Genomic DNA, 26082 nt, shown 5'->3' on the forward strand with positions numbered 1-26082 from the left:
AGCGAGATGCAGGGAAATGGTTAACAGAATAGAGATTCCGGGGAGGGGGGAGGATCAAAAATACTCATATCTTGCACTTAATTTCTCTCCGTGCTATTTCTTTCCCAACTGTTCCTTCAAATATGTCCTTATCCCTGTTTTCCTCCCATAACCACAAACCTTCCCTGACCCTTCATGGTTAATATTTTATTCCGTATCCAATGATTATATTAAGACCCACCTCTCAAACGGGTGGAATAAGAAGTCATCTATATGCAGAGAGTCCTGGAAGCATGAAGAAAAGGCTCCCTTTCCTGTCCTGGGACCGATTATGTTGCCTAAAATTTCACTGGCAGGCTCCATATTGGAATCCAAGGAATCTCTGCTTAAACCGTTGAGGTTACCTGATGTGTTATCATCAAATCTGTTAGCCATTAACACCTTAGCTTCACCTTGTTTGGAAAACCAAAATTAATCATTTCCTCAGAGGAAATGAGAGAGAGTAGATAAGTCATAAGGAGGAGAAGGGAAATGAGGAGCTCAGATCTTGAGTGGATAGCAAAATAGGAGCCAGGCGAAGCAAGAGTTGGTAGGACAAGAAGAGCTAAGAATAAAGCTGAGACCAAGCCGCCAGGGCGGGACTGCTGTTTGTAGAATGAACGATGTCCTAGAACAATGCTGAAGATAATAACAACCAGCTTGTTTAGAGCATCCCTTTGCCACTTAAGAGTGATTTTACACACATTAACTACTGTTCGCCTCCACCACCGACTTCACAAAGGGACACTGGTTCATGTCAGCCAATGGAGGCTCAGGTACCCATGAAGGAAAACTCAACTAAAGTGGGTTGTAAAAGAATCCTGTGAACGTGAAAAAAGACAAGCAAAGTGGGGGAAAAGGAGAAGCCAGAGGAAGGTAGAGGTGCAGGTGGAGAAGCTGGGAAGATCCTGGAGTCAGGGTCTTCCGCAGGGACCACTCACAGATGACAGCCTAACTTCCTCCTGCGTGTGGTCTCACTCCAGATTCCACAAGTCAGAGGTCTGTGTGTGACAGATTTAAAAGAAACAGAACCAAGGTTAACTATTTACAGTGCAGACCTCAGGAAAAAAAGGCTATAGCATTTGCTTGAAGAGCTGACTCATTTTTCTCCAAAGATGATCCAAGAGCTGATAATCCAATCTGCTCAATGGTTTTGCAACCGAGCTTCAGTGACTTGATTTCGTTTCTTGCCTGTTTTCTCTAGTTTCTCACAGGCAATGGTAATTAGTGGTTTCTGCATGTTTCACAACATTTTGGCTGTTCTCAGAATACTTTGGGGAAAGGCCAGCTCCATGATGTCATCAAGAAGCAAGTTGAGGCCATGGCACACACGCCCTGTTGCGGTCACATGTAACCGAGTGTCCCCTGTGCATTCACAGGCAATCTTCATGTGACTTGTGCAGTCAGCAGAGCATCTGCTTTGCCAGAAAGAGTCTTTCCCAAGACTTTTCCTTTCCTGCAGTTAACAGCTCTACAGAGTGAGTGTTCCCTCCTCTTTCAATCCTCTTCCATAAGAAGGTTGAAAGCGCGCCCTTCCTCATGCACCTTTTCATCCACCTCTCAGTGCCCCGTCAGCCACGTCCTGGAGAGGTCCCCTGTCCCATTTATTGTTTTTCTCTAAAAGAAGCCACAAGCAGAGCACTGAGACAACTTAGTGTTGTTTTTGAGACTTTCCAACACGCAACACGCAAAAGCAGTCAAAATACCAGGTGTCTCTCCAAGAGTTTGGGTCATGTTTCTTCTTCCTAAAGGTGTCTCATGTCTGCAAATGAAACTTATGAATACTTTTTCTTTTCTTTTCTTTTTTTTTTTTTTTTTTTTGGTCTTTTCAGGGCTACACCTGCAGCATGTGGAGGTTCCCAGCCTAGGGGTTGAATCAGAGCTGTAGCTGCCGGCCTACACCACAGCTCATGGCAACACTGGATCCTTAAACCACTGAGCGAGACCAGGGATTGAACCTGTGTCCTCATGGATCCTACTCAGATTTGTTTCTGCTGAGCCATGATGGGAACTCCATGAATACTTTTCTATAGCACAATTGGCAATATTTTTATTTTTTTGTCTTTTTGCCTTTTCTAGGGCTGCTCCCACAGCGTATGGAGGTTCCCAGGCTACGGGTCTAATCGGAGCTATAGCTGCCGGCTTACGCCACAGCCACAGCAATGCGGGATCCGAGCCACGTCTGCAACCTACACCACAGCTCACGGCAACGCCAGATGCTTAACCCACTGATCGAGGCCAGGGATCAAACCCGAAACCTCATTGTTCCTAGTCAGATTTGTTAACCACTGAGCCACGACGGGAACTCTGGTGATATTTTTAAAGATGATACCTGAGTCCTCTGAGAAATGATGCTACCATCCAATAAGTAACAGCAGAATGTTGGATTCCAAGTGGATAGTTCTGAAAAGACCCACGTGCACGTCCTTCATTTTGCTGCTCTGCTCTCATAAAGGAGGTTTTTGGCTTCTATTCATGGATTTGCTTTTTGCTTTATTTTTTTCTAATTATATTCAAAAATGCACTGGGCTACCACAGAGACATGTGAAAAGACACATTTGATTTGACAAGGTTTGTATGTGTTGGTGTCCATTTCCCACCGACCTTGGAGTGACCATGGCTTCAGCAGGTAACTGATGGTCTGTGTCAGGGAAAGGTAGAGAAGGAAGGAAAGAGCCAGGCTTTTAATGGCCAAACTGTATAATTCTAATGATGTTCATACAGAATAAGCTCCAAATAATTTTCGGGCCCTACAGACTTCCTCTCACTATCCTATTTGGGTCAATAACTTTGGATAAAACGTTGGATCTGACAGCAATCCAGTATAAAGCAGCATTTTAGCTCTTTGAAAATAATTTGGGAATTTGCAATACCCTCAATTATGAAAGTATGTAAGCACATTCAACATTGTTTAATATTCGGGTAACTGTAGTTTCCTTTCAACTAAAAATAGCATTCTAAACTCATTTTTTTTTTTTAATGAGAAGTTTAGGCTGCAAGGAGATCCAGAGTCCAATTTTGTTTCTAATCAAATTTTTTTAGACTAGTTCTTTCTGTCTTGTGCCATTGGAGCAAATTGGAAGCAATACAATTCACCTCTTAAGGAACAAAGCAATTCTCCTTCCATAAGCTCCACTCAAATGTCTGTGGGGGAGAGAAATCACATTCACTGGCTTCTAACTCTGTGGTTCACAAGCCATGCCTTCCATGAACTCTTCACGGTTCAAAGGATAACGGAGACAGTAGAACCACATCTTCTCATCAAACAAAGCAGCTCTGTTTATATCTACTTTCTAGACCGAGCTTTCGCATAAGATCTAAGTTAAAGACAGAAACGCCACAGCAAAAAACAAATTTGAAACTGCTGTTCTACATCAAACATCACCAAAGGAAAAACACAGATTAAGTTGATGCATCTTCTTTTGCTCCCTCCCCAAACTCCTACGTTTGTTTGTTTGTTTGTTTTTCGTGTTGAAGACACCGATTCACAATGACAGCATTTACAATGAAAAAAAAACAAATATTTGGGAAGCTGGCAAGTATGTAGATGGAAGAGTGGTTAAAAAAGCAGAGCAGACTTGGACGTTCCCGTTGTGGCTCAGCAATAAAGAGCCCAACTGGTATCCAGGAGGATGCAGGTTCGATTCCTGGCCTCCCTCAGTGGGTTGAGGGCCTGGCGTTCCTGTGAGCTGTGATGTAGGTCTCAGATGAGGCTCGCATCCTGCGTTGCTCTGGCTGCGGTTGTGGCTGGCAGCTATAGCGCCAACTCGACCCCTAGCCTGGGAACTCCCATATGTTGCAGGTGCAGTCCTTAAAAAAAGCAAAAAAAAGGAGTTCCCGTCGTGGCGCAGTGGTTAACGAATCCGACTAGGAACCATGAGGTTGCAGGTTCGGTCCCTGCCCTTGCTCAGTGGGTTAACGATCCGGCGTTGTCGTGAGCTGTGGTGTAGGTTGCAGACACGGCTCGGATCCCGCGTTGCTGTGGCTCTGGCGTAGGCCGGTGGCTACAGCTCCGATTCGGCCCCTAGCCTGGGAACCTCCATATGCCGCGGGAGCGGCCCAAGAAATAGCAACAACAACAACAACAAAAAGACAAAAAGACAAAAAAAAAAAAAAATCCCCCCCCCAAAAAAAACAAAAACAAAAGAGAGGAGACCTGAGAAAACTGAAGGCAGACAGAAGGAAAAGTAAAAAAATAACCTGACTTTTACTTAGGATTTGCAGTCCCAGGTACCATCAGAGGAAAAAATGGTAAGAATTGGTGAAAAATCAGTTTAAGTTTTAGATCCCCAAATCACGTCTCCCAGTTTGCCTTGGAGACAACTGTGCCTCCCTGCCCCGGGAAAAGACTGGAGGTGTATTTTCTGGAGAAGATGAAACAGGATCTCTGAGCTGGTAGGCCAATACATTTGAGGCAAAGGTACATGGGAAACAGAGAAATTAGGAGTTCCCGTCGTGGCTCAGTGATTAATGAATCCGACTAGGAACCATGAGGTTGCGGGTTCAATCCCTGGCCTTGCTCAGTGGGTTAGGGATCTGGCGTTGCCCAGAGCTGTGGTGGAGGTCACAGATGCGGCTGGATCTGGAGTTGTTGTGGCTGTGGTGTAGGCCAGCAGCTACAGCTCTGATTGGACCCCTAGCCTGGGAACCTCCATATGCCGCGGGAGCAGCCCTAGAAAAGGCAAAAAGACAAAAAAAAAAAAAAAAAGAAAGAAAGAAAACAGGGAAATTAGGTGGACAATTGCTTTTTCTTCACTTGGCACATAGAGAACACCGGAACCCTAGCCTTCACCCTCCAGGCAGGAGGTTAGTCTTTTCCAGGAATCTGAATATTCCAAGAGGGTGAACTAGAAGCACTAGGATCAGAGAGTCTTCAAATAATTGGCCTAGTCAATCACTCTACGACGAAGCCTATGGTCAACCAGTCCCATTCAAGAGTTCGGTTTGCAATCAGTCTTTCTTTTTTTCTTTTTTGGGCCACACCCATGGCATATGGAAGGCCCAGGCTAGGGGACGAATCTGCGATGTAGCTGCTGGCCTACCCCACAGCCACAGCTACACCAGATCCAAGCCATGTCTGTGACCTACACCACAGGCAATGCCGGATCCTTAACCCACTGAGGGAGGTCGGGGATCAAATCCCCAGCTTCATGGATACTAGCCGAGTTCATTAGCACTGAGCCACGATGGGAACTACCCCAGTCAGCCTTTCTGTCCTTAACTCAGCAGAGCAGACAACGGGAGTTTGAGACATCTGAAAAAAGATGGAAGATAAGGAGTTTCCCTGTGGCGAAGCAGGTTAAGGATCTGGCATTGCCATTGCAGCAGCTCATGGAAGATAAAACCCAAACAAAGAAATAAAGCAAAGCAAGGCAAAGAAACCTTTCTCCTCAAATATCAACATTCACAGAATTAAGAGACAATGACAAAAATAAAAAAAAAAAAATAACAGAATGTTCCTTAAAAAGGAACACTCAAAATTTTCCAAAGTAACGCTCACGGGAATTAAAAACATACCTGAAATTTAAACTCAGTTGAAGAGTTAGAAGATAAAATTTATGATCTCAGAAAATGCAGCAAAAAAAAAAAAAAGTAACTGAAAAACAAGAGAACACAAATCCACAATATCCAATACTGAAGCAATAGTAGTTCTGAAAAAGAGATATGATAAACAAAAGCCAGAAAATCATCAACAAAATGAGTGAAGAAAAATTCCCAGAACGAAAGGATATGGGTTTTCATATTAAAAGGATCCAGCAAGTATCTGGCACATCATCATAAAATTTCATAATACTGAGCAGGATGAGTAAATCCTACAAGCTTTTTAAGAGGAAAAAGAGAGAGGGAGGGTACCAAATTCAAAATATTAGAAATGGAGTGGTTTTAGACCTTTTGAAAGTAATTTCAGAAGCTAGAAGGCAATACAACAATCATGTCTAACCTAGAATTCTCTATCTGGATACTCAAGGACACAGGCAAAATGAAGGCATTTCAGACAAGCCAAGCCAAGTCTCAAAAAAAGTCTGCTTTCTATATATTTCCTCTGGGAGCCACTCCTCCAAAGCTAGAAAGTATGCCATGGTAAAGGAAGACGTGGTTAAAGGTGACATTTCTTGGAGAGGTTGTGACTGTAATTAGGCTAGGTATTAAGTCTCGATTTGCTGAGATGGAGCCTTAAAGCAAATTATTCCATTTGGGGTCTATTTCTTTTTAACAAGCTTCTGTGCAGAAGAGTTAGTTCTGCGAGCAGGAGCTTCTGTCCCTGTGAAGCTGGAGTTCTCCACCTTTCCAGCATGTGGACGTGTTTCACCAACCCGAAGCTCTCTGAAATCCCCTGTTGAGGGCTTTCGTGGAGGCTCTATTACGTAGGTATGACTGATTAGGTCATTGGCCGCTGGTGATTGACTCTCCAGCTTCCCTCTAGGTTGGAGGTAGAGCTGAAAATTCCAGGCTTCTAACCAAGTCTGTCTTTCGGTTGACTGGCCCCTATCCTGAAGCTAGGGGCCCGCACTCATCTCATTAGCATATAAAATCTCCTAACACTCCGGAGATTTCTAGGGTCTTAGCAGCTCCAGTCAGGAATTGGGATCAAAGATCCCATATTAGGAGTTCCCGTGGTGGGGCAGGGGTTAATGAATCTGACCGGGAACCATGAGGTTGCAGGTTCGACCCCTGCCCTTGCTCAGTGGGTTAATGATCCGGCGTTGCCGTGAGCTGTGGTGTAGGTTGCAGACGCGGCTCGGATCCCACGTTGCTGTGGCTCTGGTGTAGGCCGGAGGCTACAGCTCCAATTGGCCCCCTAGCCTGGGAACCTCCATATGCCGCAGGAGCGGCCCAAGAAATGGCAAAAAGACAAAAAAAAAAACCCTATATTAGCACAAAAGCACCCTACCACTCAGGAAATGACAGGGGTCCTAGGAGTTCTGTCAGGACCTGAGGCAGGGACCTGGGGCATATGGAAGTTCCCAGCCTAGAGGGTCTAAGCTGCATCTGCGACCTACACCACAGCTCACGGCAACACCAGATTCTTAACCCACTGAGCAGGGTCAGGGATCGAAGCTGCATCCTCATGGATCCTAGTCAGGCTTGGAACCCGCTGAGCCACAGTGGGATTTTCCATGTATATTTCTTATTATGACACGGTCATAAGATTTCAAACACTGAATATTGATCTAGCCAACATTACAATTAAACTATATTGAAAAGTAGGATGAAAAGGGTCGGCCATGGAAATGGAGGCAGGAGGAACTAAGTCTTTCTGTTCCATAGTGGAATGAATGTCTAAGACTGAAAAATCAAAAGCAGTAATGCAAGCATGAAATTTAGAGACAAAGACAGAAACATACACGCACACACACACACACGTAAAGAAAATGAAGGTAATTGCCTTGAGAAAGGGGGAATGGAAGATGATGGGAGCAAGAACCACTGTTTTTCAAAATAAAGTGGCAGACAAATCTGGCTCTTCATTTATTTATTTATTTATTTTTGTCCTTTTTGCCATTTCTTGGGCCGCTCCCACGGCATATGGAGGTTCCCAGGCTAGGGGTCTAATCAGAGCTGTAGCTGCCAGCCTACACCAGAGCCACAGCAATGCGGGATCTGAGCCAAGCCTGCAACCTACACCACAGCTCACGGCAACGCCAGATCCTTAACCCACTTAGTGAGACCAGGGACCGAACCCGCAACCTCGTGGTTCCTAGTCGGATTCGTTAACCACTGCGCCATGACGGGAACTCCCCGGCTCTTTAAATTGGATGCATATACGACTTCGACAAATTTTATTGTTGGTGGTGGTGGTGGCGGCCACACGCATGGCATATGGAAGTTCCCAAGCCAGGAATTGAACCTATGCCTCTGAGTGACCCAAGCCCCTGCAGTTGGATTCTTAACCCACAGTGCCACAGTGGGAACTCCCAACTTGAATGAAATTCTAGGAAAAAATGAGAAAAGGCAACAAGTAGAGGACTATAAGCTAAAAGCCAAGTTATTCTTCTTTGTTTTTTATAAATGGCACAGCCTCCTAGAAGCACGGATTCATTTTCCTCTTGCAATTAAGTATTGGATGGCTGTCCTCCATAAACAGGAATTATAATGATCTAATATTACTCATAATTGTACTAAAATCTTCCAAGTATATGTTTTTCATAATCATTTGGAGAAAGAAAGGGCAGAAGTCAACATGAGTAATGTTTCTAAGATGGTTTCATCATCTTGCTTAAAAAGAATCAATCTAAGATTTCCACTTTTCCATTTTTCTCCTAATTTTTTCTCTTCTCCAACCCCTTCTATGTTGCCCCTCCTCAGGTCCTCGCGTAACCCCCACCCACCATTCATCATTATACAACTTCCTAGAGGCAAAATGGGTGAGGGGAGTGCTGGTGGTAGCAGATTGTGAAACACTTCTTAGGATGAGGCTAAAACGTGCTGACCTGTATACCACTATTAGTGGGAACTGGAGGGTAAAATAAACAAGCAAAGACTGTAGCTTCCACTACGCTCCCGCAATGATGTGGAAGCTCATATATTTCCTCTTATATTCAATAGAGATGATTTAAAAAATCATAGCCAAGATATGGAAGCAACCAAAATGCCCATCAACAGATGAATAAAGAAGATATGATCAATACATAGATAGACATATACACACGCAATGGAAAATTATTCAACCCTAAAAAAGAATGAAATCTTGCCATTTACAACAACATGGATGGACCTAGAGGGTATTATGCTCAGTGAAGTAACTCAGGGAAAGACAAATATTGGATGATTTCACTTGTGCTTGGAATCTAAAACACACACCAAAAAAATGAGCAAACATAACAAAACAGAAACAAAGTCATAGATACAGAGAACAAACAGGTGGTTGCCAGAAGGGAAGGGGATGGGGGAGGAGACAAATAGGTGAGGGAAATTAAAAGGGTAGAAATCTCCAGTTACACAACAAATGAATCACATGTGTGAAATGCATAGAGGAGCGCATATAGGCAATCGTTATATAATATCTTTGTGTGGTGACACATGGCAACTAGATTTATCATCGGGATCATTTCGAAATATGCAGAAATATTGAATCATGTTGTCGTGTATCAGAACAAATGTAGTGTTGAAAGTGAATTATACTTCAAAAACAGACTCCTAGAAGAAGAAATCAGACTTGCAGTTACCAAAGGTGGGGTGGCGGGCTGGGGTTTGGGGGAGAGGGTGTCAAGAGAAGGGAGTGGGAATTGTATGAAGGTGGCCAAAAAGCACAAAATTCCAGTTATGAAATAGACAAGGGCTAGGGATGCAAAGAACAAAATAAGGAACGTAGTTAATGTTGCAGTATGTTCTCTTGGAAAGTTAAGAGTAATTCCTGAGTTCTCATCACAAGGAAAAAAATGTTTCTGTTTCTTTAACTTTGTATCTATATGAGATGATGGCTGTTCCCTAAACTTAAGGTAATAATAACCACTTCCTGATGTTGAATCATATGTCAAATCACTATGCTGTATACCTTAAACTATTACCGCGGTGTATGCCACTAATATCTCAGTAAAACTGGAAGTGGGGGGAAAAAAAAAAAGCATTCCCAGTTTTCCACTTCCTCCTGACAAGCCCCACAGAAAATTCCCATCCTTGTGTCTGCATGAGCAGAAATGAAGGATAGAGATTCCCACTGGCTGCTATGGCACAGCTTCCAACTGGGTGACTTGGGAAAGAACTGCAGCCGGATGGCAGGAATTCTGGGTAAGTAAGTGTGGATCCAGCAGGGAATGAGCAGGTCCCAGGCAGAAAGGCTGACGGATTAATCATTCTTCATCAGACCACGGTAATAAAAGCAAGAGAAGAGATTTTTTTTTTTTAAATCATGAAGTATTAAAGTAGGGAGTCCAAGGAAAGAAATATCATCTTAAATTGAACCAACATTCATTGAAAACCTGGTTTGTGGCTGGCGCTAAGCTAAGTCCGTTTGCATACATCATTTTCTCACTTAATTTTATTTAAGGATTCCATATGTGCTCCTGACTTTGCTCTTTATTATTATTACATACTCTGTCTATGCCTTTTTTTTTTTTTTAATCTTTTTAGGGCCGCACCCTTGGCACATGGAGGTTCCCAGGCTAGGGGTCTAATCGGAGCTGTGGCTGCCAGCCTACACCACCGCCACAGCAACTCCAGATCTGAGCTGTGTCTGCAACCTACACCACAGCTCACGGCAACACCAGATCCTTAACCCACTGAGCAAGGCCAGGGATCGAACCTGCAACCTCATGGTTCCTAGTCGGATTCATTTCTGCTGCGCTACGATGGGAACTCCTCTTCTTTTCCTCAGAAAATATCAAGAAGCTGCTACAACTCTGCCTTTGCTGGGGATGAGAGATCATTCGGAAAGCCCATTGCCCAGTGGGGCCAAAAAAACCCAACTCTTATCTACTTGCCACTTTTCAATGACTGAATCTCAGGTTTCTGAACCAAGACTGCTGTTTGGATGAATAAGTATTTTCCTCATCTTCAGTGTTCTCCTCTTCCCCATAATATTTCTTATTTTTCATCGGGTGGCAATGAATCAATATGCCCAAGCAAGAAAACAGTAGAACCTATCATGACATTCCAAACAAGTTACAAAAATATGCATCTTAATGTTCTACAAGTTCAAATTAACTTATAAAGCGGGTTTGTTCTAAAGGCATATAATTTAGGTGCAGAAGACATGGGCTTGGTTTTATTTTCATCATTTTCTCAACATCCAACCTAGAATTAAGTCTCCCTCTCTTTTTGTTCTGCAGGAGCAGCCCCGGCACAGCGAGGCCACCTCCCCAGGAGCCAGCCTCTCCTGCTGGAAGGATTTTACCCATGCCAGGCAATCTGAAGGCTCTCAGAGCCCCACCTGCAGGTCCTCCATGCCAGTCTGCCATGTCTGGATCCCTGCATCCTGCATCCTGCATGGGAGACTGGAAAAGAAAGCACTTTGACCTGGGTCCCCCCACTCCCAGCCCAGGTAGCACCCTCCACTGAGCATGGCACCAGTAAGAAATGGGTGTTTCAATCCGTGGGCATTTGCCACTCCAGGGAACAGTGTGGCATTATTACCGTCAGCCATAAAGGAGGCCCCAAACCTTCCCCCAGCTTTGGGGCGTTACACACAGGAGGGTAAGGCCAATTTCATGCAGGCATCGGGGGAGGTCTGAACCAAACCGGCTCCCTACCCCTGTTCTAGACCAAGGCTCAATGAAGGAGACCCCAGGCCCTGCGACCTGCACCACAGCTCACGGCAACGCCGGATGCTTAAGCCACTGAGTGAGGCCAGGGATCGAACCCGAGTCCCACAGGAAGGGGATAGGAACATCAAAGAAGGGTCACAGTGAACCCCTGGGCCTTCTGCCATCGCCACAAGGGCAAGGGTGGGTTCAATGTACTCTGAGAAAGTAGTGGGCCCCTCATCCCACAGTTCCCTGTGACTAAGTCCTAACAATCTGTGGCTATGGTCAGCGCACAGGGCCCCTCTCTCTCTCGATTTCGCTGGGCTTACTGGCCGTTATCAAACACAACAGAAACCCTGAACCTCACCTCTTGGAAAGGCAGCTACGGCAGGAGAAGAGCACAGGCAGACAGCCCAGCGTGGCGGAAGATGCTCTCAGCATACCGGATCCCCCTGCATGCCTGGTCGCAGCCACTTCCCCAAGTCTCAGCAGCCTGCAGGACAGGGGACACATCACCATGGCACTAGGCTCTGTGTGCCCTGCCAGCCGGCTCTGTGGATCTCCGCACCGACTTCCTGGGGCCTCCACGCCCCCAGACAGCTGTGCTGGGTCCTGCTGCCACAGCCGTCAGGCTGCCCGCTGGTGCTGTCTATCCGCCCTGCTGCTCTGCCTCATGTGTCCTCATGTCACCAACACCCCTGGCGGCTCCCAGAGGAACAGTCCTGTCTCCAAGGAACAGGCTTTTTCCTTCAACCTTAGGTGATCACAAGACTTTAGACGGAGACTGCAGACAGGTAGCTCAGGACCAGAAGCCCTGAGAAGGCTTCCCTCGGGGCAAGACCAGAGAGCTCACGCATCCGTACTCTCTCCAAACCTGATGTGGGTCCCTGCCTTCCGGGTATCCTGTTAGGTAACATTCTTTACTGTTCCTTTATTTTTTACGCGATGTCAAACCCCAGAGTCCCTAGAACACAGTCATCATTAACAAACTCTTCACGTAAATAAGATTCCTGGTGTCTACACAGATAGCCAAGCATTAAATGTGATTTACAGTACGAGTCCTGCTGTCAGGCCAACTGGGTTTGAAGGTCACCTTAGCTTGAGCTAGTCAATTTCCTGGACTCTGGCTTCCTTGTCTATAAAGGAGCATAGCACACAAGTTTCTTCTAAAGACTAAGTGGTGGAGTTCGCATCGTGGCACAGCGGAAACGAATCGGACTAGGAACCATGAGGTTGTGGATTCCATCCCTGACCTTGCTCAGTGGGTTGACGATCTGGTGTTGCCGTGAGCTGTGGTCACAGACACAGCTCGGATCTGGTGCTGCTGTGGCTCTGGTATAGGCTGGCAGCAATAGCTCTGATTTGACCCCTAGCCCTGGGAACCTCCAGATGCCGCAAGTGTGGCCCTAAAAAGACAAAAAGGAAAAAAAAAAAACTAAATGGTGGGATCTCCCATCGCAGCTCAGCAGTAACAAACCCAACTAGTATCCATGAGGACGCAGGTTCAATCCTTGGCCTTGCTCAGTGGGTTAAGGATCTGGTGTTGCCATGAGCTGTGGTGTAGGTCACAGACACGTCTTGGATCCTGAATTGCTGTGGCTGTGGTGTAGGCCCCCAGTTATAGCTCCGATTGGACCCCTAGCCTGGAACCTCCATGTGCCCCAGATTCAAACCTAAAAAGAAAAAAAAAAAAAACTAAATGGCAAGATATGCGAAGTGCTTAGCACAGTTCTGGTTTATCTAAGACTCCTGAAGAGCCATCAATACTCTGCTCCAAGGCCACCTGGAGAGAAGCAGAGATGAAGCCAACGTCTAACTTTCCTACGCAGTGATGCACATTTTCTTTTTATTTTTTGTTTTTGTCCTTTGTCTTTCGCCTTTTTAGGGCCATACCTGCACGGCATATGGAGGTTCCCAGGCTAAGGGTCGAGTTGAAGCTACCGCTGATGGCCTACACCACAGCTCTCGGCAACACCGGATCCTTAATCCACTGAGCAAGGCCAGGGATTTGAACTCACGTCCTCATGTATAATAGTCGGGTTCATTAACCACTGAGCCACGACGGCAACTCCATGATGCACATTTTAGAGACCTGTGTTCTGACTTACACGCGATCTTGTTTCTTTAGCGTTTCTTCTCCGCACACTTTTGCGGGGCTTGAGAATTCTGAAATTATGCTGGATTGTGACTTTGTTTCCTGGACGTCTGGGGAAAGAGTATTCATAGATTGTAGATCTTAGCAGTGAGAGGCCTTCGGAGTGCACGTGGTCCTGCCTCTGACCTCAGGTAAGATCTGTCATTCCCACCTGAAGCTGAGAGAGCTCAGAAGACCTGCCTGGGGTCTCACAATAAAGGATGAAAGATCAGAGGCGGAAGGAAGTTAGGACTTCCCCCAATGAAATCACGACATTCCATTACTTCCACTGCATGGGAATGTCCCCGGTGGCTGGTGTCAAACCCTCAACTCCTTAAGAAACAATCACATTTCTTTTGCTTTCTTCTTTCTTTTCACAGCTACACCTATGGCATGTGGAGGTCCCCAGGCTCGGGGTCGAGTGGGAGCTGCAGCTGCCGGTCTACACCACAGCCACAGCCACGCCAGATCCGAGCCACATCTGCGACCTACACCAAAGCTTGCGGCAATGCCAGAGCCTTAACCCACCGAGTGAGGCCAGGGATCAAACCCACATCCTCATGGATACTAGTCAGGTTCTTAACCTGCTGAGCCACAGTGGGAACTCCACGAGCATATTTCTATACAAAAATTAGCAAGCTCCTGTTGTGGCTCAGCGGTAACGAACCTGACTAGCATCCAGGTTCAATCCCTGGCCCCACTCAGTAGGTTAAGGATCGGGCGTTGCCTAGAGCTGTGGTGTAGGTCACAGATGGGGCTTGGATCTGGCATTGCTGTGGCTGTGGTATAGCCAGCAGCTGCAGCTCCAGTTTGACCCCTAGCCTGGGAACCTCCATATGCCACTGGCCTAAAAAAAAAAAAAAAAAAAAAAAAATTACACCTCTCCCTGCTATCCCCACAGGCCAATGACAATTAGATGCTTTCTCAAGACTCAGCAATAAAGAGAACTAGAATTTTTTTTTTAGTTCTGAGAGTTGCAAAAGGCCAGTGAGAGATGTCCTGCAAGCTGGGGAGGTGACGAAGGAAGAGGGCATGGAAACAAATCCTCACTGGGAAATAAAGGACAAGTAAAGGCCTGAGGGAACTTTGGTGCCTCTGGACAAAGCCCCGCTTTGAGCACAGGCCAGGCCCACAGGGAGCCCCAAGACCCCGACCCAGAGGGTGGGCGAGCTAGAGGGCAAAGGAGCAGGAAAGAGGGACCTTTCCTTTCCATCCGGTGGGACCGTTGGGAGACAGAAAGCGAAACTGCCCTCTCAGACCAGAGCCGAAGCAGGAACTGAGTGCGTTCGAGAAACTCTCAGCGCGTAATTGGAATTTCCATGCATTTCATTCTCCTACGGTGCCGAGCAGCAGAGTATGGGTAACTGTCCTCAGGGCACTGCGCTCCCAGGAAAACCAGGGTCTGAGTCCAAAGCCCCACATAAGGGCTTTGTAGTGACTGAACCTCCACCCCCATCCCCTCCTCACTGCACAGCCTCACAAATGTCCCCTTGAAGTATCTGGGCCATTTTTAACCAAAGTTCTGCTCCAGAAGTGTCACCTGGTAAAGCCCCTTAACAATTCCCCAGGAAGGGAGTTTCCGTCATGGCTCAGTGGTTAACGAATCCGACTAGGAACCATGAGGTTGCGGGTTCGGTCCCTGCCCTTGCTCAGTGGGTTAAGGATCCGGCATTGCCCTGAGCTGTGGTGTAGGTCGCAGACGCGGCTTGGATCCCGCGTTGCTGTGGCTCTGGCGTAGGCCGGTGGCTACAGCTCCGATTAAACCCCAGCCTGGGAACCTCCATGTGCCATGGGAGTGGCAAAAAGACAAAAAAAAAAAAAAAAAAAAAAAAATCCCTGGGGAAATAACAATAGAATCTGCATAATAAAAGAAAGTCTAACACACACACCCCCCACTTTATGCTTAATCTAGTTGCACTTGCTGACAGGGGACTGTGTGCTGAGGCCTGGCACTGGGGACCTCAGTCCTGAATTCCTGGTGCCAAATGGCCACCTCGGCTGTGGGCCACTTGCAGAAACCCCAAGCATGACACTGCTACTCAAGATGGCAGCAGCAGCGGCGGTCCCTATGCAGAGGCTGCGCACGGGCACTGCCACCTGGAGCCTTGAGCGGCGCAGCTGCCTCCCTGTGGGGGAGACCCCTGCCCCCTCTGCCCTCCTCCACCCCAGATCCCTGAAAAGCAGTCCCGCCCACGGCCAGTAGGGGGAGCGCATGAGCTCTGGAGCAAAAGCCTGTGCTACGTCATCCTTTGATCAGAATAGAAAGGTTTCCTTTGCTTCTGAGACAGAGGGGGCCCGACTCAAAAGTGTGGGTAACAGAAGGCACCTGCGCACCTCCGCTGGCTCCCTTGTTCTCTCCCAAACGACCCTCTTCCATGGCCTCCCTGGTTCCCTGCCTCCCCCTCGCCACTGCGACCCCACTTCTCAGTTTCCCCAGTAAGCACACTCCACCCAGCCAAACAAAACCCCAATCAACTATTCCGACTCCAAGCACAGTTCTGCACCCAATTCCTGTGTGTTTTTTCCGCACCCCACCAAGCAATTACACAGCACTGGCTGAGTGTCCTACAAGCCAACTCAATTCTGACACTGTCTACCCCAGAGACAGCATCAGATTCCACAGGTTAAGGGCTCCAGAGTTCCCGCTGTGGCTCAGTGGTCACAAACCCGACTAGCATCCATGAGGACTTGAGTTGAATCCCTGGCCTTGCTCAGTGGGTTAAGGATCTGGTGTTGCTGTGAGTTGTGGTGTAGGTCGCAGATGCCGCTCGGATCCCGCGTTGCTGTGGCTGTGGTGTAGGCCAGCAGCTACAGCTCTGATTTGAAACCCTAGTCTGGGAATTTCCATATGCCATGGGTGTGGCCCTAAAAAAGACCAAAAAAAAAAAAAAAAAAACCACAAAACCAAACAGAAAATCAAGTTAAAGGCTCTGTCCCAACAAGTCGGCCCACCCATCAAATACCAATAGCAGGTCTATAGACTAGGGGCTCCCAGGACCCCTCCTCAGGTTGGATTAACTAGCGGGAGCACTCATAGAACACAGGGAAACCATTTACCTACTGGATTATTGGTTGACTCTAAAGGATATAATTCAGGCACAGCCAGGTGGAAGCCGTGCAGAGGGCAATGCAGGGGGACCAGGCCTGGAGCTTCCACGGACCCTCTCCAGGGACCACTCTCCAGGAGTTCATCAACTCTGAAGCTCTCCAGACTCCGCCCTTTGGGGTGTTTACGGAGGCTTCATTACGTAGTCATGATGGATACCATTGTAGGCCATGAGTGGTGGATCCAACCTCCAGCCCCACCCTTCTCCCTATCTGAAGGGTTCTCCTGGCAACCAAGGCCCTCTCCTCCTCCAGCGACCAAGGAACTTTCCATAAGATGCCACATTTGCATAACTAAAGCCACCTTTATTGCTCTCTTCACAAGAGATTCCAAGGGCTTTAGGCGCTAGCCGCCCCCTGTAGTCTTACCTTCAGGGACCACCGGAGCTCCCCCCTCTCTGACCTCGCATTCCCTCTGGCTTACGGAGAGAGGAGTTCAAACTCTCAACTGTTCACCCAGTTGGACCCCGACCTGCCTTCCTGAGCCCAACCCAGCGCACTGTGAGTGAGAAGTATCACCTGCCTTATCAGTAAACAAGGATGCTGCAGCCTTCAAGCCCCTACAGCTCCATGCAGCCCTGAGGGAACTCAGGGTGGAAAAGCACTGGATACAGGCCGAGACAGTCACTGTGTGCATCAAAGCCGGGACTTCAGGGATCTCAGGCTCCTGAAATTTCCCATACCAAGAAAAAAACGAAATTCTTTAAATTGAGACATCTGGTTTTCTTTCATTAATGGTAATCCTTTGATGTGCCGACTACCTGGGTTTGCTGCAAAAACCCTGTGCATCCTGGCTCCTCCTGTACTTTTCAGAGCAGTCAGTCCCTCAGAGCTTCTGAGAGTCTGTCTCCCAGGCTTGAAGTCCTCAGAAAAATCTGCCACATAAAACATAACTCTCAGAGTTCCCATCGTGGAGCAGCGGAAACGAATCCAACTAGGAACCATGAGGTTGCGGGTTCGAACCCTGGCCCCACTCAGTGGCTTAAGGATCCGATGTTGCCACAAGCTGCTCAGATCCCTTGCTGCTGTGGCTGGGGCTGCTGTGGCATAGGCAAGCAGCTGCAGCTCTAATTCAGCCCCTGGCCCTGGTAAATTCCATATGCCCGCAGATGCAACCCTAAAAAGAAAAAAGAAAAAAAAAAAAAAAAAACAGAAAAATTTGAAGTCAGTTAAACGCCCAGGATAATGAGTACAGGTTTTACCTTTGGTCTAATAAATAGCAATTTCCAAGAAAGAAGGGAAGGACGGAGGGATGGAAAGAAGAAAGAAAAGGAAAAGAAACAGTGCTGCCACTTTTTCTTAGTCTTGTGCTCTGTCCAGACAATGGGCAGCTTGGTGTAAGAAGGCTTAACCAGAAATGAAGTCTTTCTCTCTAGCTTGTATCAACAGACACTTGCAAATAATGGCTCTTCTGGAGTTCCCACCATGGCTCAGTGGTTAATGAACGCAACTAGCATCCATGAGGATGCGGATTCGATCCCTAGCCTCTCTCAGTGGCTTAAGGATCTGGCATTGCCATGAGCTGTGGTGTAGGTCACAGATGCAGCTCGGATCCCACGTGGCTGTGACTGTGGTGTAAGCCAGTGGCTACACCTCGACCTGGTCCCCTAGCCTGGAAACCTCCATATGCCACCAGTGCACCTCTAAAAGACAAAAAAAAAAAAGACAATAATAATAATAATAATAATAATAATGGTTGTTCTTTCTTCCTAGCCAGTACCTCCTAGGTGACTTGGTGTCTGCTTGCTTTTTCATGGGTGTCCAGGAGTAAAGCCTGAAAGAAAGACAAACCCCTCATTTCACCACTACAAGCCCCTCCCTCCTCTTCTTTCCCACCTGGATCTTAACCTTCCCTCCTCTCTGAAGCCATCATTACTGGGGTGACACAGGCTTCTTCTTAGCTTAAGAAAGCTACTTTCTAGCCTAAAGCCTACCTATCATTATCATAATATTTCAAATTTAAGAAAAACGTACAACCACTATGGAAAACGGTATGGAGGTACCTCAGAAAACTAAATATAGAACGACCATATGACCCAGCAATCCCACTTTTGGGCGTATATCTGGACAAAACTTTCCTGGAAAAAAAACACACGCACCGCACATTCATTGCAGCTCTATTCACAACAGCCAAGACCTGGAACCAACGTAAATGTCCACTGACAGAGGAATGGATTAAGATATGACACACACACACACACACACACACACACACACACACACACACACACAATGGAATACCACTCAGCCATAAAAAAGAGCAAAATAATGCCATTCGAAGCATTATTTTGGATGGAACTAGAGATTCTCATACTAAGTGAAGTAAGTCAAATACCATATGATATCACATATCTGGAATCTAATATATGGCACAAATAAACCTTTCCACAAAAAAAGAAACTCATGGACTTGGCGAAGGGACTTGTGGTTGCCAATGGGGAGGAGGAAAGAGTGGGGTGGACTGGGAGTTTGGGATTAGTAGATGCAAACTACTGCGTTTGGAATGGATAAGCAATGAGATCCTGCTGTATAGCACTGGGGACTAGATCTAGTCACTTGTGATGGAGCAGGACGGAGGATAATGTGAGAAAAAGAATGTATGTGTGCATGTGTGACTGGGTCTCTTTTCTGTACAATAGAAAATTAGCCAAACACTATAAACCAACTATAATGGAAAAAATAAAAATAATTTTAAAAAAGAAAGAAAAGCCACTGTCCCTTTCATATCAAGCTGATGAATATTCCCGGGACAGTCTAAGATGTTAGAGACAGTATTAGCAGCACACCTGGAATTTGAAGATACAAGTGCAGTTACATACTTTCCTCACCAGGTGGCACTCATATTTTGGTGTGGGGGTTTTTTTTGTTTCTTTGGTTTTACCTTTTTGTGTTGTTTTGCTTTTTTGCTTTTTTAGGGCCACACCTGCGGTACATGGAAGTTCCCAGGCGAGGGGATGAATCGGAGCTTCAGCTGCCGACCCATGCCACAGCCACAGCAACTCAGGATTCGAACCACATCTGTGACCTACACCACAGCTCATGGCAATGCTGGATCTCAGACCACTGATCGAGGCCTTGGATGAAGTAAACCCACATCCCCCTAGATACTAGTCAGATTCGTTTCTGCTGCGCCACAACAGGAACTCCCAGCATTCATATTTTGTGACCCGCGACCTGGTACCTTCCAAACCCAAGATGTATTTGAAGTGTATTTCCTGGCAGAGGTGGTTGGCATCTGTGTGTTCCAACATGTATGTCTCTGTGTGTATATGTTTAGAACGGTAACTTCCTAACTAGAACTTGTTAGAAGATATTATAGAATACCTTACTAGAATCCCTTTATTAAAAATGTCTTCAAAGCAACATTTCAAAGGAATCAAATGCACGCCCAATTAGTAGGGCCCATGCTTTGCAAATATTTCTTTCATAAGACAACAATAAGTATTGCCTGCAGACCACAGACCGATAAACAAAAACCGTACGTGTGGGTTATGCTAAACTGCATCCCAGCCTTCTTCAGAGCTTGGTTCCCAGAACGCTCAGCCTAGACTAGCGATAAAATGGAAGCTTTACAAATAAACTCCCCCAGCCAAAGTTGACGGTTTATTTCCATCTTCTCTAAACTAAACTTGACTGTGAAACATAGCTAGTTTACCTCTTCCCTTCCTGCAGTCTAACTTGGAAATTGTTTTTGACAATGTCCTCTCCCAGGGCATTCTGGTTTAACACTTGTCTCGACTTGTTCTTATTAAATTTCTGACGTGCCCCAGTTCACTGAGACTCATTTGTTCTCTCCCTTCTCTCCCTCCCTCCTACCTGCCCAAACAATCATGCAGTGAGCATATTAATTACTCAGGTCAGGAGTTCCCACTGGATCGGTGGCGTCTCTGGATTGCTGGGGTGGGGGTTCAATCCCTGGCCCCACACAGTGGGTTAAGGATCCAGCATTGCTGCTGCTGTGGCTTGGGTTGCCACTGTGGCTGAGATCCCTGGCCTGGGAACTCTATACGCCACCTGGGCGGCCAAAAATGCAAAAAAAAAAAAGTTAATTTCTCAGGTCAGCAACCCTATCTTCTTAGGCAGTTCACACCAACACGTTAAAGTAGTAACATCAAGATTTCTCATGAGACGCTCGCAAATATTAGTGTAAGGAATTTGGGGTCCGGGACGCTTCATGTGACCTAGCCTGCCATGCTTTCATGTCGCCCCTGCAGAAACCAAAGAAAATAACAGGACAATTGTGAATCGGTTTTATTTTTCCTTTGGAATGAGGTCCATTGAGAATGGGATCGAAGAAGGTGTCGTCAAGCTCGTACCTAAATACACGCTTGGACGCAATGCCCGACCCCAAGAGAATTCCCACTTCGCCGCCTTTGTCTTTCCCATCAGCACCAGAAACGACCTGATTTCCTTCTGCCACCAGCCATTCTTCAGCTCACATTTCCTCTTCTCTGTGGCCCATGCTGCAATGCAGCGGAGGCTCACAGCTTCCCCACTCCCTTCTTGCCTCTCAAACAAACAGAATGCTTGGGAGGATTTTAAGGTTGCAAAGAGAGACAGGATTTTTTTTTTTTTTTAAGCGCAGGGAGACTTGCAATATGCTCTGATATTGTTTAAGCATTAGAATGGTATTTTTTTTTTTTGTCTTTTTTTGAGGGCTGCACCAGCAGCATATGGAGGTTCCCAGGCTAGGGGTCGAATCAGAGCTACAGCTGCCGGCCTGCACCACAGCCACAGCAACACCGGATCCTTAACCCACTGAGCGAGGCCAGGGAGCGAACCCGCGTCCTCATGGATACTTGTCAGATACGTTTCCGCCACACCACCATGAGAACTCCAACGTTAGAACTTCCTAATAGACAGCTTTGCTCCTGACATCTCAAAGAACATTCCAAAGTGCCTTTATCTCAAAACAGTCCTATTTCTGCCATGAAGAGCTGCAGCTACTTAAATAACATCAGGTGCTTTCCTCTTGGCAAAATGATAAGGGAGAGGGGAGGAATGGCGGGGTGGGGTGGGGGGGCTGGGGTGGAGACGTGGAGGGGGTACTGGCCCAATAGTATTTTTCTGGTGTATTTAACCAATTCAGGAGCCACGGGGCTAGCAGAAAGTCTCCTCCCTGAACAGAAGTAGCTTTTGGGCAGATAAAGCCTGTTTCAGAGACAGCCAGACCAGCTGGATCAACTTGGGAGTTGCCCAGTGAAGCAATTCAAGGGTAGCACTTTAACCACAAGTCAAGAGGCCTTCAGAAATAAGTGTTCTTTATACGACCACACAGCAACGGGAATGAGCCAGCACGCAACTGCGTGAATAAATCTCACAAACACAAGAGTCAATCAAGGGGCCCAGACACCAAAGAACACGCATCAGATGATTCCATTTTAAGACGTTAATCCATGGTGTCTTAAGGGGTGGGGTGAAGGAAAAAATGTGGGTGTTGCCTACCTTCTTCGCTTCTGGAAACCCCGGGGGGTGGGGCACAGGCTCCAGGGTCACACAGACCGGGGTTCAAATCCTGGTTCTGCAACTGAGTGACTTTGAACAAGGAACTTCACCTCCCGGTGCCTCGGGTTCCTCCACCTGTCAATGGGATTAATGATACTTCCTCAAAGGGTTGGTGTGAGAAGCAACTGCAATACCGCAGGTGCAATGCCCCGGCAGCGTGCGCAGGTGCTTGTGATAAATGGTAATGATGATTATCCTGCCTCTGCTGCCTGACGGTAAAGCTGGATCAGAGAGCAGATGGGTAACAGCACCGACCACAGGAAAGGAAAGGCCCAAACTAGCCTTATGATCAAAGATGTGCAGAATCTACCCGAATGCCACCCAGGGAGGGCTGTTCCTTCCCTTCCCACTGCCCACACAGTCTGCAAGGGCAGACCAGCCCGATGCGGCCGAAACAAAGCTGTTCTGGACCCATCCACGCAGAACCTTGCTCGGGACCTGATACTAATCTGATAAACTACTTTGTATGGCGGGTCTCGTAGGGGTCGCTGGCAGGGGACTGGGTTACCCTCCTGGTTAAGGTGCTTTTTATCCAGAGCCTTATGGAGGTGCAAGGTCTTGACCTAGGCTGGGTGGATCTCACCTTATGCCAGGTCAGTGAGGACCCCGGTGGGATGGGGTGAGGGGGACAACCCCAACAGGGTAGTGGTAAGGTGGGGGCTAAAGGGGAGAAGCCACAGCCCAGAAGTCTGAGGCTCTAGGGACCTGCAGGCTTCCCTTCCTGACTGCAGAGTGAGAATAGGGCCAACTTGGGTTCCCTCCACTTGAGAGAGGGGACAGATGTCCCTCTGGGAGGTCCCATCAGCTACAAGGCTCACAGATCCTGGGAGAATAGAGAAGGGAACGATCCTTGGGGCTGCATTTTTTATTTTATTTTATTTTTGTTTTTATGGTCGCCCTCATGGCTTATGGAGGTTCCCAGGCTAGGGGTCCAATCAGAGCTGTAGCCACTAGCCTACGCCACAGCCACAGCCACACCAGATCCGAGCCGCATCTGCAACCTACACCACAGCTCATGGCAACGCCTGATCCTTAATCCATTGAGTAAGGCCAGAGATCGAACCGACATCCTCGTGGATGCTGGTCAGATTCGTTAACTGCTGAGCCACGAAGGGAACTCCCTGTATTTTGTATTGTGAAGTGACCTCTTAGGGCACCAATACAGGAGGAGCAAACCGCTGATGCCCACAACACACATGGACCTGGGGGAGGGGTGGCGGGTGTCGCACTGAAGGGGGAACCCCATATTCAAGAGACTACATGAGGACTTCCTGCTGTGGTGCAACAGGCTCAGCGGCATCTCTGCAGCGCCAGGATGCAGGCTCCACCGCAAGTCCAGTCACAGTGGGTTAAAAGAGCCGGCGTTGCCGCAGATGTGGCGTAGGTTACAACTGTGACCCCAATCTGACCCCTGGCCTGGGAACTCCATATGCCTCAGGGCCGCCAAAAAAGAAAAAAAAAAAAGAAAGAAAGAACAAGAAAGACTACATGAAATTCTGATTTGGGCAAAACAGAAAACCTGGGACCAGAGGTGGGACCGACTGCCAAGGGCATGTGTGTTTTCAGGCGACGAAGGTGTCCTGTGACCTGACTGAGCCGGTGGTTGTACGCATTTGTCAGAACCCACTGAACTGTACACTTGGCATGGGTGTGATTTATTTTATGCAAATTACCCCTTTAATAAAGTTGCTTTTAAAAGAAAAAGAAAATGAATGTCTTAGTCATAGCGGTTGCTCCACTCTGGGAATAACCTGGGAGGCCCATGCGAGAACCCTAGGAAGGCCTGCCTCCATCATTCTCCCGGCATGTTAACGTTTGCTCGGGCCCTTACTGTTAGCCGAGCACGTTCTCCTCACTTGACTGATCGTCACACCCACATACGAGGGGGCATGATTAATCCCATTTTGTGGCTAAGGCCACAGAGACCCTCGACAGGCCAAAGGAGCTGGCCTAAGCCTTCTGACTATCCTATCATCTCTACTGGTCTAGGAAAACAAAGGCCTAAGAAAATTAAGGTCCAGAGCATGCAAATAACTCAAAAAAGCTGCCCTGCTAGTTAAGGACAGAGTCCAACATTGAAGGCACGCCTCCTCCCACAACAAAGGGGAACAAGGACTAGTCACATTGGGGTCATCCTGAATGCAGACAGAAGTGGGCTTTCGTTCCCCCTCAGCGGCACGGCCAGACCCTGGATGGAGAAGCAGAAACAAAAGCCAGGCTCCTCCAGACTCCACCTCTCCTTGCACGGAGCAGCCCCCACCGCACCCCCTTGAGTCCCCAGGGTCTTGTAACTTTTACGAACCACAGCACCGAGCACATGCATTACCTCACCACCGTCTGGCTTATTTCCTAGCACAATTGTCCAAAGCTTGCTCCATTTCCCCCCTCTGTTGGCTGTGCACTCTTTGCCCATTCCTCCCCGCTGAAATCACAAAGCTCTGACCCGAGGGAGCCTGCGGGAGCCTCCTCCTCCTTCCCAAAGTCCTTTATGTCAGAAAGAGGCCTCTGGGGCAGGGCCTGGGTAGCCTATGGCCCCTCCGTATATACCTTCTAACAGCTTGCGTCTGGGCCAGGGTTGGGGGAGACATACGATGGTGTGTCCATAGGGGAGGACATCCCAGGTGAATCACAATTCATGGTGGATAAATTTTTTTTTCTGTCTCTTTGGGGCCGCACCCACGGCATATGGAAGTTCCCAAGCTAGGGGTCAGATGGGAGCTGTAGCCGTCGGCCTACGCCACAGCCACAGCCACGCCAGATCTGAGCCTTGTCTGTGACCCACACCACAGCTCACAGCAACGCCGGATCCTTAACCCACTGAGCGAGGCCAGGGATCGAACCTGCGTCCTCATGGATGCTAGTTGGATTCGCTACCGCTGAGCCACAATGGGAACTCTTTGGTGGGTAACTTTGGGGACAGGAATTGGGAGTGGATGGGAGGAGAGATGATTCTACTTTTCTGTTTTGTTTCTTTTCTGCTCTATGTGAATTTTCCCACCAGTGGCTTGGATTACATTTATTTGTATCACGAGGCTAGACTGGGCCAGGAACTTAACAATTTTCTTCTTATAATTATCTGTATATATATTTTTAAAACCCTGAGAAGTATTATTATTATTTGTCTTTCTTGTCTTTTTAGGTCTGCACCCAAGACATACGGAGGCTAGAGGTCTAATGAGAGCTGCAGCTGCCGGCCTACGCCAGAGCCACAGCAACACCAGATCCGAGCTGTGTCTGCAACCTACACCACAGCTCACGGCAATGCTGGCTTCTTAACCCACTGAGTGAGGCCAGAGATGGAACCCGCAACCTCATGGTTCCTAGTCGGATTCGTTTCTGCTGTGCCACGACGGGAACTCTGAGAAGTATTAATTTTTGAAAATAAAATAAGCACCTATAATGTACCACCTCCCTTCCTCCAGGGGGACTAAAACATGCAACAATTTAAATGATGGAAAAACTATGAATGATTCACCCAAAGGAAATGGAGCCAGAGAGGGGTGTAGGAAGGAGAGGCCCCAGGAATGGAGCTGGCTGCCGTTCCTCAGTAGAGGATCACTCTCCTTCGAGCCACGGTCACCCCTGTGTTGTGCCTCTGCTGGGGTCCGCTCCTGCCATAAAGCCCTTGCCCCCTACCCACCTCAGACAAGAGTTCGTTTAGGGCAAAGACTGTCTTACTCTTCTCTGAAGCTTTCAGAGCTTTCTGCGTGCAGAGTAGAAACTGAAGAAACATCTATTGCACATGCTGGAAGGCAGTCTCCAACAGGTGAGAGGGCCGTGGGGTGACACCACTAGATCCTCTACCACTTGCGTGCAGAAGGCCTCACCCATCCCTCCTTTGCTCTGTAAAGTGCGTGGTAAGGTTCACGCTCCTTAACGTGTTTACCAAGACCTTCCCTGTCCCAGCCCACACCTGCTTTTCTGCCTGGTTCCCAAGACAATCCTGTGCCCCAGCAGTCAAACTGGTCCATTCACCACTCCCAGAGGCAACTTGAGGCTCCCTGCCTTCAGGGTCTTGCTCACGCCTTGCCCAATCTCTGCCACTGAAAACGCGGATGACAGTCTATCCACCTCATGTGCCCCTGGCTGGCTTGCTTCCTCTTCCCACCTTCCAGGTGCGTCTCTAAAAGCTGCACC

General features: G+C 47.6%; 1 long non-coding RNA gene across 1 annotated transcript; it reads right to left on the bottom strand.

Annotated features, from left to right (window-relative positions):
• LOC110257513 lies at positions 10572-22046 on the bottom strand. The gene is made up of 3 exons (XR_002340232.1): positions 21886-22046; positions 11569-11694; positions 10572-10952 (listed from the first exon to the last, which is right to left on the bottom strand). It is a non-coding gene; the product is annotated as an uncharacterized LOC110257513 (long non-coding RNA).

The sequence above is a fragment of the Sus scrofa genome, chromosome 18 (genome assembly GCF_000003025.6).
Source record: "Sus scrofa isolate TJ Tabasco breed Duroc chromosome 18, Sscrofa11.1, whole genome shotgun sequence".
Lineage (NCBI taxonomy): Eukaryota > Metazoa > Chordata > Mammalia > Artiodactyla > Suidae > Sus > Sus scrofa.